This window comes from Meriones unguiculatus, chromosome 15 (assembly GCF_030254825.1).
Source record: "Meriones unguiculatus strain TT.TT164.6M chromosome 15, Bangor_MerUng_6.1, whole genome shotgun sequence".
NCBI lineage: Eukaryota > Metazoa > Chordata > Mammalia > Rodentia > Muridae > Meriones > Meriones unguiculatus.
Genome location: NC_083362.1, coordinates 54,920,250 through 54,928,271, shown reverse-complemented (window position 1 = coordinate 54,928,271; position 8,022 = coordinate 54,920,250).

Genomic DNA, 8,022 nt, shown 5'->3' with positions numbered 1-8,022 from the left:
AATCTTAGCTCCAGTTTCTGAAAGATTATGTGGCCGAAAGGGACATCTCATGTTTGTCTATGATATGATAAGGAAACTCATTATACTGTAAGTTCACCCAGAAAGATAACACGGAATACTTCGACTGTCAAGTGTTTCCCCAGAATTTCCTTTCCTCCAGCTGTATATGCCATGGTTGGCACCTAAATTAGAATGATAATAATGATAACAGTTGACATTTTTTATTGATGAAATAGTTTTGATGACTTGATATGTAATCATTTACACAACTCTTAGAATAACCTGAGATAGTTACTACAATCACCTATGTTCTGCAAGTGAGGAAAAACACCAATGGCTAACCCTACGATGAGTGAAGCAATCAGAATTTGAACCTATAACAGCTTGTCTCATATATTGGGCACTCAAACACTATTTTATAATCTATGTAGCTAATCCTGTTAACGCATTTCTAAGTAAATAAGGTCCTTGACTTTTGTTTTCTATTCTTCGTATTTCTTAGTTATGACTGTAGGTTGAATATACATGAAAAATCTCTAATCAGAGCTCAGATTCCACATTAGGCTAATAGCCTGTTGCCTGACACATAGAATAATTTAATGGGAGACTGGATAGGGATGTCTATGCATTCGTGATGGTATCTTCATGAACCACAGAAAAATAAGCTTATAAGCTTCCCTCTGGAAGGTCTATTATGGAGTAACTACCCAGTTACTCCTACCACCTACTATATACCATAAAGTAACGTCATTCATCAATCCTATGAGCTTTAATTTTTCCCCCCAACTCTACCACTTACACTTGTATATGGTGCCAGGAAATCTAAAACTGAACTGTTTAAAGAGTCTGAAAACCGATCTCTCCCATTGAAAAATATTAAGAGGATATTACCTGAGTGCCTTCAAGTTCACCTCTTTTTTCTATGTATGCCTTTGTCCAGGTTGACAGCATCATACAATATCCATCCTATTATACATGGATGTTATTATACATGGATGTTTAGGAGATGGCTTTCTATTCACTTCTGGGATTCTATCTTTCCAGGTTTATCTTTCCTGTGTTACTTGTTTTATTCTGTTGTTTACAGACAGTGACCTCACATCAAATATAGATTTTAGCTGGAATCAGGGTTGTGTCAATGGGCTCCCCAGCTACAAAGAAGGGTCTCTGATGGCTTGTTCTACCTGTTGATGGAGAGGGTCACTATGGACTGGTGTCAATCACACGGGAAAACTCTGAACACTGCCGGTATCATACAATGGTAGCAATGTACTTTCAGGAGTCTCATAAAACACAGCAAGAAAAGTAAAACAACTTCTTATGTACAGATCAAACACAAGGAAAAATAGAAACCTAGGATTCAGGGAAAGCAGCTAAAGGAGGGTGGACTATCATCTGGGCATGTTTCATGTGACATGAAAGGGTCAAAAATTGATTTATCTAGCTTTATCCATCAAGAGCAGAACACTTCTCTGGGCTAAAATGTTGTAGGAGATCTTATTCTCAGACTAGATGAGAGTCTAAGCTATTCTTGACTGTTCCTTCTCATCTCAGGATGTTATATTCCCAGAACATTCTAAAATTATTCTTAGAACTATAAGAAGGGAGAAGAGCTAAGTTAGCCAAGGAGATCTGTAGACTATCTTGCAAGGTTTATATGACTCTTGTCTGCAATTTCTGAAATGTTATATGGACTCACTTTTTGATAGTCCATAACTCACTTTTATCCTACTATATGCCTCTCTGTCCTCAAACTCTTTTCTCTGTTCCCCAGTCACAGTATGATGTCAGTGTTTTTCTTAGCTGTTGTAGTGGAAATGGTGGAAAATGCCACTGACACTCTTGGTACCTGAATCCATCCATCTATCTGTTAATTATGGGCAGATGCTTTTGATACATGAAGATAAAAGGAGGCTTCTGAGATACTTCTTCAAATTAGGATGGATTAAACAGCATACAGGCAGACACAGCTCAGAACTTTCCTGCTTGCACACCTGCTGTTTGTCATGGGACACGGATTGCTGTTGTGACAGAGAAGGTAGCAATCCATGATTTGGTTCCTTTTAGTGAAATTGCTGAGCTTACATTCCGAAAGCCCAGAACTTCAGGCCAGATCCTCGTTACAACCTCTCATTAGTTAAACGATTTGGACAATTTAAGATCCAAGCCTATATTTCTTTATCTGTGCCCGGAATGATAATGCCTACTATGTGAGAACTGCTGTAAAGCTTTAACAAAATAAAGTCACAAGAGAATAATGCAGCATACATTAATTATTGCATTTACTATCGTTTGTCATATTATGATTTTAACTCATATAATCTCTGTCCCAAACATATCTATCTGACCTATGTCCAAAACTTTCTAAAACCTGTTACATTAAGGCTTAAGGTTATATAAGATCAATAAATTTCTTAAGAGTCCACGAAGGATATTGATCTATCTTCTCTAAGCTAGTGATAACCCCAAAGGCTTTAGACTTTAAGGGGTGGGAGAAGAGTTCTGTTTTCAGAAGTTTTAACTAGACAAGCTTTAAATTCCATTCCATTTACACTCAAGTTGCTCTGCAAAAAATTTTAAAACTCTGAACAGCAATCAATCAAATTGGCCAATAGCCACTGTATTTTTTTTCATTTTTCTCCCAGTAAGCTCTCTTTTCCATATATATTGACAGCTAGAAATACTGTTAAGTCATGTTCTTGTGTTTCACCATATCTCCATTCCATGTTCAGTACTGATAAGATCTGAAACTACCTACTCAGCTGTAAGTCAAATACTATAGACACAGTAGCTCAACATCCTTACATTTCTTTAAAAAATTAGTAAGGTTTACTCCAAGTCAAAATTTTCATGTGTGTGGTTTTTGAATAAGCAATGAAAGACACAATAAAAAAAAAATGAAATACCGTATTGTAATAAATGATTATTCTTTGCTACTTTGATTCTCTGAATCATTTTAACACATAAAATGAATTTGTTAGATCACACCACCCACAAATCCTTTAAAAATTTTTATTTTAAAGATTAAATATGCAATGGCATATTTAATTACGTCACTGTCATATAATGTGTAAGTCAGATGTTTTACTCTATGCCTGGAGAGGATAGAAGACACAGACATTTATTTAATGCATATTACATGTTAATGTGCTATAATTTTTTTACTAACATCATTTATTGAATACTACTACCAACCGTGTAAGGTCCACAGTATCTAAATGTAGTCGGTGAAAAAGAAAGCTCAGAGCAATTTGAGTCACTTACCAGTGTCACAAACCTTTTTAGGCAGCACACATTAGGTTTGTGTCATTGTCATAGAGTTCCCTTATGCGTAGATTCTAAATTAAATACCCTTGAACTTTCTACCAGTTACAATTCTCCTTATCAGTAATACTCTCTCTCTCTCTCTCTCAGAATAAACTAGTTTACCTCTACCTGAATCCTTACCTCAGAAAAAGATTGTATGGAAAATTAGTATATAAGGAAGCTTAGATGAAATTCCTTGTGTGTTGATTTTTTTTTCACGTGAAGAGGTCTCCCAAGACTATGACACCTGTGACTAATATCCATAGTTTAGACATAAGGAGCCTAATAAAACTGAACTTCAAAATATTCACTTAGTCAAAAAAATGTTTATTGGGCCCTTGCTCTGGGTCAGACTCGGTGCAACAATGATCTGTTGTCACACTGAAGGACGGGTGGATTTGTATGAACCGAGAATAAGATATCAATTCTGGGCGCTGTGATGAGTAGGCAGCTTCAAGAAGCATCAATAAGCTATCATTGGCATGAAAAGGCTGTGAACCAGGAGCCATCAGGGATCCAAGTCAAACATAGACTTTCACAAGATTATAGAGAGTTCGAGTAATATCTGCAAAGTGATGAATGCACAAATCACTCTCAATGTTAGTTCTAAATTCAATTCAAAGGCAGAAAAATCAAGGCTGATTAGCACAATCAAGCCTCAGTCCCCTAGTGCTGTTTCGGAAGAAGACGGATAATAATCCTCCCACTTTATCAATTTCTACTTTAGAAAATGAAATTTCCTGTCCTCTCTCTCTCCTACATTCAGCATGAACAGACAGTCACTCTGCTGATTTACCCTGGGGGCATCATCTGATCCAATACAGATTGGGAATCAAGTCAGCAGCTTTCTGCTTCTAATCCTTCCTCTGTCTCTGTCTCCCACTGCTCTCTCACAGCAGTGCCATCCTGTTGGTGTCATCGCCTTGGCAGCCTCTCCATGGGGATCTTCGTTATGACTCTTGTGATGTGGCAGGCAGGTGCTGTTGCCCATATAGAGAACTTTAATTGGAGATAGAGCGATTTCTGCCTCTTTTTTTCTCTTTTAACCAGAACCTAAAGTTGACTGTGGGGCTGGATATTTTCAAAGAATATCGGATACCAAGCAGTGATTAGTCAAGCTGACATGTCAATAATGATGACATATGATGACCAAAGATAACACAAAATAAAAATATGACAATGATGACAAATGCAACAATTAAAAATAAGCTTGAGCAAATACTGTTTTCCATACTTTGATATTTTAAAGATGTCTATGAACAATTAAAGGATTCCATCTCTTTGATTTCACAATTGATAAACCTTAAGAACTATTTAAATTCCAGGTTCTCAATCGGGGGAAAGAAATGAAAGAGGCAGGTTAGAAAATACATGTTCTTAGGTCTCCTTAGTGCAGGGGAGACTGAGTTAGCATTTGGGACACCTTCTTTTTTCATGTTAAGTTATATATATATATATATATATACACACACACACATAAAATGTTACCTTTTACTAGAGAAAAGTTACTTTGTCTCCTTCTTCTTGTCAAAAAGAAAGATCTTGTTAACAGGACTCATTTGGAGAGTAATGTGTATTCTGCATGAGTGAGGATAAATTATAATTTTATGATTTTAAACCACTTGGAGGCTATCCTAACAACTATATTATTTGAATTCTATTCTACTATACATGAGGATTTTTTTTTCAGATTTTGGTATGGTTTGCTTTATGTACTTTTCAATTGTTTATCTGTTCATTCACAAGGTGGTGTAATAGAGTGGAAAACCAATGGCCTTTTGGACGAAATAGACTTATGTTGAAATTACAGCTTTGCAACTTAAATAAAATGAGACTATTCAGCTAATCGCAGCATGTAACAAAAGTCATGTCTAGCGATGCACAGTAGCGTGTCTTACAACTTATGTAAAAACTGATGCAGTGGGGAGATCAACAAGTTTAACAAACACAGTGATAATGCACATATATTTTAAATGTAAATATTAAATATTTAAATGTTTTAAATGTAACATTTTAAATTGTTAAATGTTTAACTTGTTAAATGTTAACAATTTGTTAATTGTTAAATGTTTAAATTGTTAAATATTTAAATGTAAATATTTACATTTATTTTAAATGTAATCTTTAAAATATTTTAAATGTAAATATTTAAATATAAATATTTAAAGATATTTAAAATGTAAATTTAAAGATATTTAAATGCCAAATATTTTAAATGTAAAGATAAGGTATAAGAATTATAACAAATCAATAGGGGGTGGGGGCAATCTGAGCTTATCCATCTTGTATAGCGCTAGGGATAAGGGATTAACAGGAGAAAGGTGACAAAGGGAAGATGTCTCAGGAGAAAGCATGACTCATCCAATTGCAGAGACCTGTGGTGCCAGAGCTCAGAGCAGAGGAAGGAGTTTAGGAACTGATGTTGTGAACTAGGTCTGCAAAGGAATGGTAAGTTCATTCTAGCGATCGTTTTTATTAGAACAACATTAATGTGTGTGTCTCTCTCTTTCTGTCTGTCTGTCTGTCTCTCTCCTTCCCTTCCTTTCTCTTTTATCACTTTTCCTCTCTTTTGTTCCCAGCCCTCACTGAGCTAGGCCCCCAGGCCTAATGTATTTCTTCTTCTTTCTTTTCTTCTTCTTTTTCCTCTTCTTCTTCTTCTTCCTCCTCTTCTTCTTCTTCTTCTTCTTCTTCTTCTTCTTCTTCTTCTTCTTCTTCTTCTTTCCTTGTTCTTCTTCTTCTTTTCTTGTTCTTGTGCTTGTGCTTGTGCTTGTGCTTCTGCTTCACTTTTAATGTTGAGGCAAGTCTTGCTAAGTTGCCAAGACTGACCACAAATTCACTCTGTACCCAAGAAGGTTTTAAACTTCAAAGTTTTTTACCTCAGCCTGGAATTCCAGGCCTATGTCAACAGGCATCACTTGACTTAATATTCTTCTTCTAATAATTATGTTTAGGTTTACTGTAGTTTATGAGTGCTTTGCCTGCACATGTGTATGTCTGGTGTCTGCAGAGGCAACAAGAGGGACCGAAACTGGAGTTACTGATGGTTGTGAGCCATCATGTGTGTGCTAGGGACTGAACTCTGGCCTTCTGCAAAAACAAGTGCTCTTAACTGCAGAGCCATCTCTTTGGCCCTCAGTTGTAATACCATGAAAAGGACCACCAACAACAGAGCTATCATAGAGATTTCTATCAAAATCCTGTCAAAAGAGACTTTGTTTCTACTGAATTTCACCACTTCCAGGTTATATATAAAATAGATCTTCATTTTTTTTTTCTTCTCTTGGGTGTGGGAGGTAAAGACTTTTCCTGCTTTGACTGAATATTCTTTATTATTTCATTATTTGTGGGATTGTGACGCTGAAATCTTCAACCACCATCATTTCTAGACTTAGGACTTTTACTTTTTAATCACACAAATAGAAAAACGTGTAGCTTTAATGGAAAAAAAGAGTAAGATGACATATATTTATTTGGCTTTAGAATATAATAATGACAACAAGAAAGATCATGAGGCGGTTTCTGCCGTCTAGAACTTTTCAATATCTTGGAGTTCACTGAATATGTATCTAACAGCTTATCACTCCTGACTTGGTTTGTGTGTTAGCATTTGTTTCCTAAAAGCAAAACACTGAAAATTTCAATAGTTTTCTCTAGGTGTAGAAATAATATAGCTAAAAAAAATATTATGCAGGGAATCATATGAAAGAAGGGGAGTTAGTATGATATGGAAAGGATAGGAGCTCTACAAGGACCAAATATATCCGAGCACAGGGGTCTTTTCTGAGACTGACACTCAACCAAGGACCATCTATGGATATAACCTAGAACTTCTGCTCGGATGTGGCCCGTGGTAGCTCAGTAACCAAGTAGTTTCCTAAAGTAAGGGGGACAAGGACTATTTCTAACAGGATCTCAAAGGCAGGCTCTTTGACCTCCCCCCGCCCCCAGGGGAGGAGCAATCCTGTTAGGCCACAGAGGAGGACTTTGCAGCCAGCCCTGAAGATACCTGATAAAACAGAGTCAAATGAAAGGGGAGGAAGTCCTCTCCTATCAGTGGACTTGGAAAGGGGAAGGGAGGAGACCAGGGAGGGAGTGTGGGGTTGGGGAGGGAATGAGGGAGCAGGATACAGCTGGGACACAGAGTTAACAAAATGTAACTAATAAGAAAAATAAAATTAAAAAAAAAGAAATATTATAGCTAAAACACTTATTAGTCTTAATTGCTCCAATACCATAAAATGAGTGCAACTGGAAATAATCACAATAGGTGAATTAATACAATCTCAGAAAGTCAAATATGTTTTTTTTACATATGGAACCAAGATTAAAATAGATACATAAAATCATATACGTGCAGATGGTGTGAAAATAGAAACTGAACTGTTTAAGGAACAAAGGAAATTAAAGAGAGGAGAAGAAGAAGGCAAGTATAGCAGGCTCAAGGTACAGTTTTTCTATATGAAAATGGTCTATGCAACACTAGATATTATAAAATAAAGTTTAATTGATAACTCAGGTGTGCTATTCTGTTTTTTCAAAGTGAATTAAATTTTTTAAACTCTTTTTGTGCATATGGGTGTTCTCCCTGCATGTATGTCTGTGTACCACATATGTTTAGTGCTGACAGAGTTCAGAAAAGGGTATTGGGTCTCTTGGAACTGGAGTTATAGATGGCTGCGGCCTATCATGTGGGTGCTGGAAATCAAACCCCAGTCC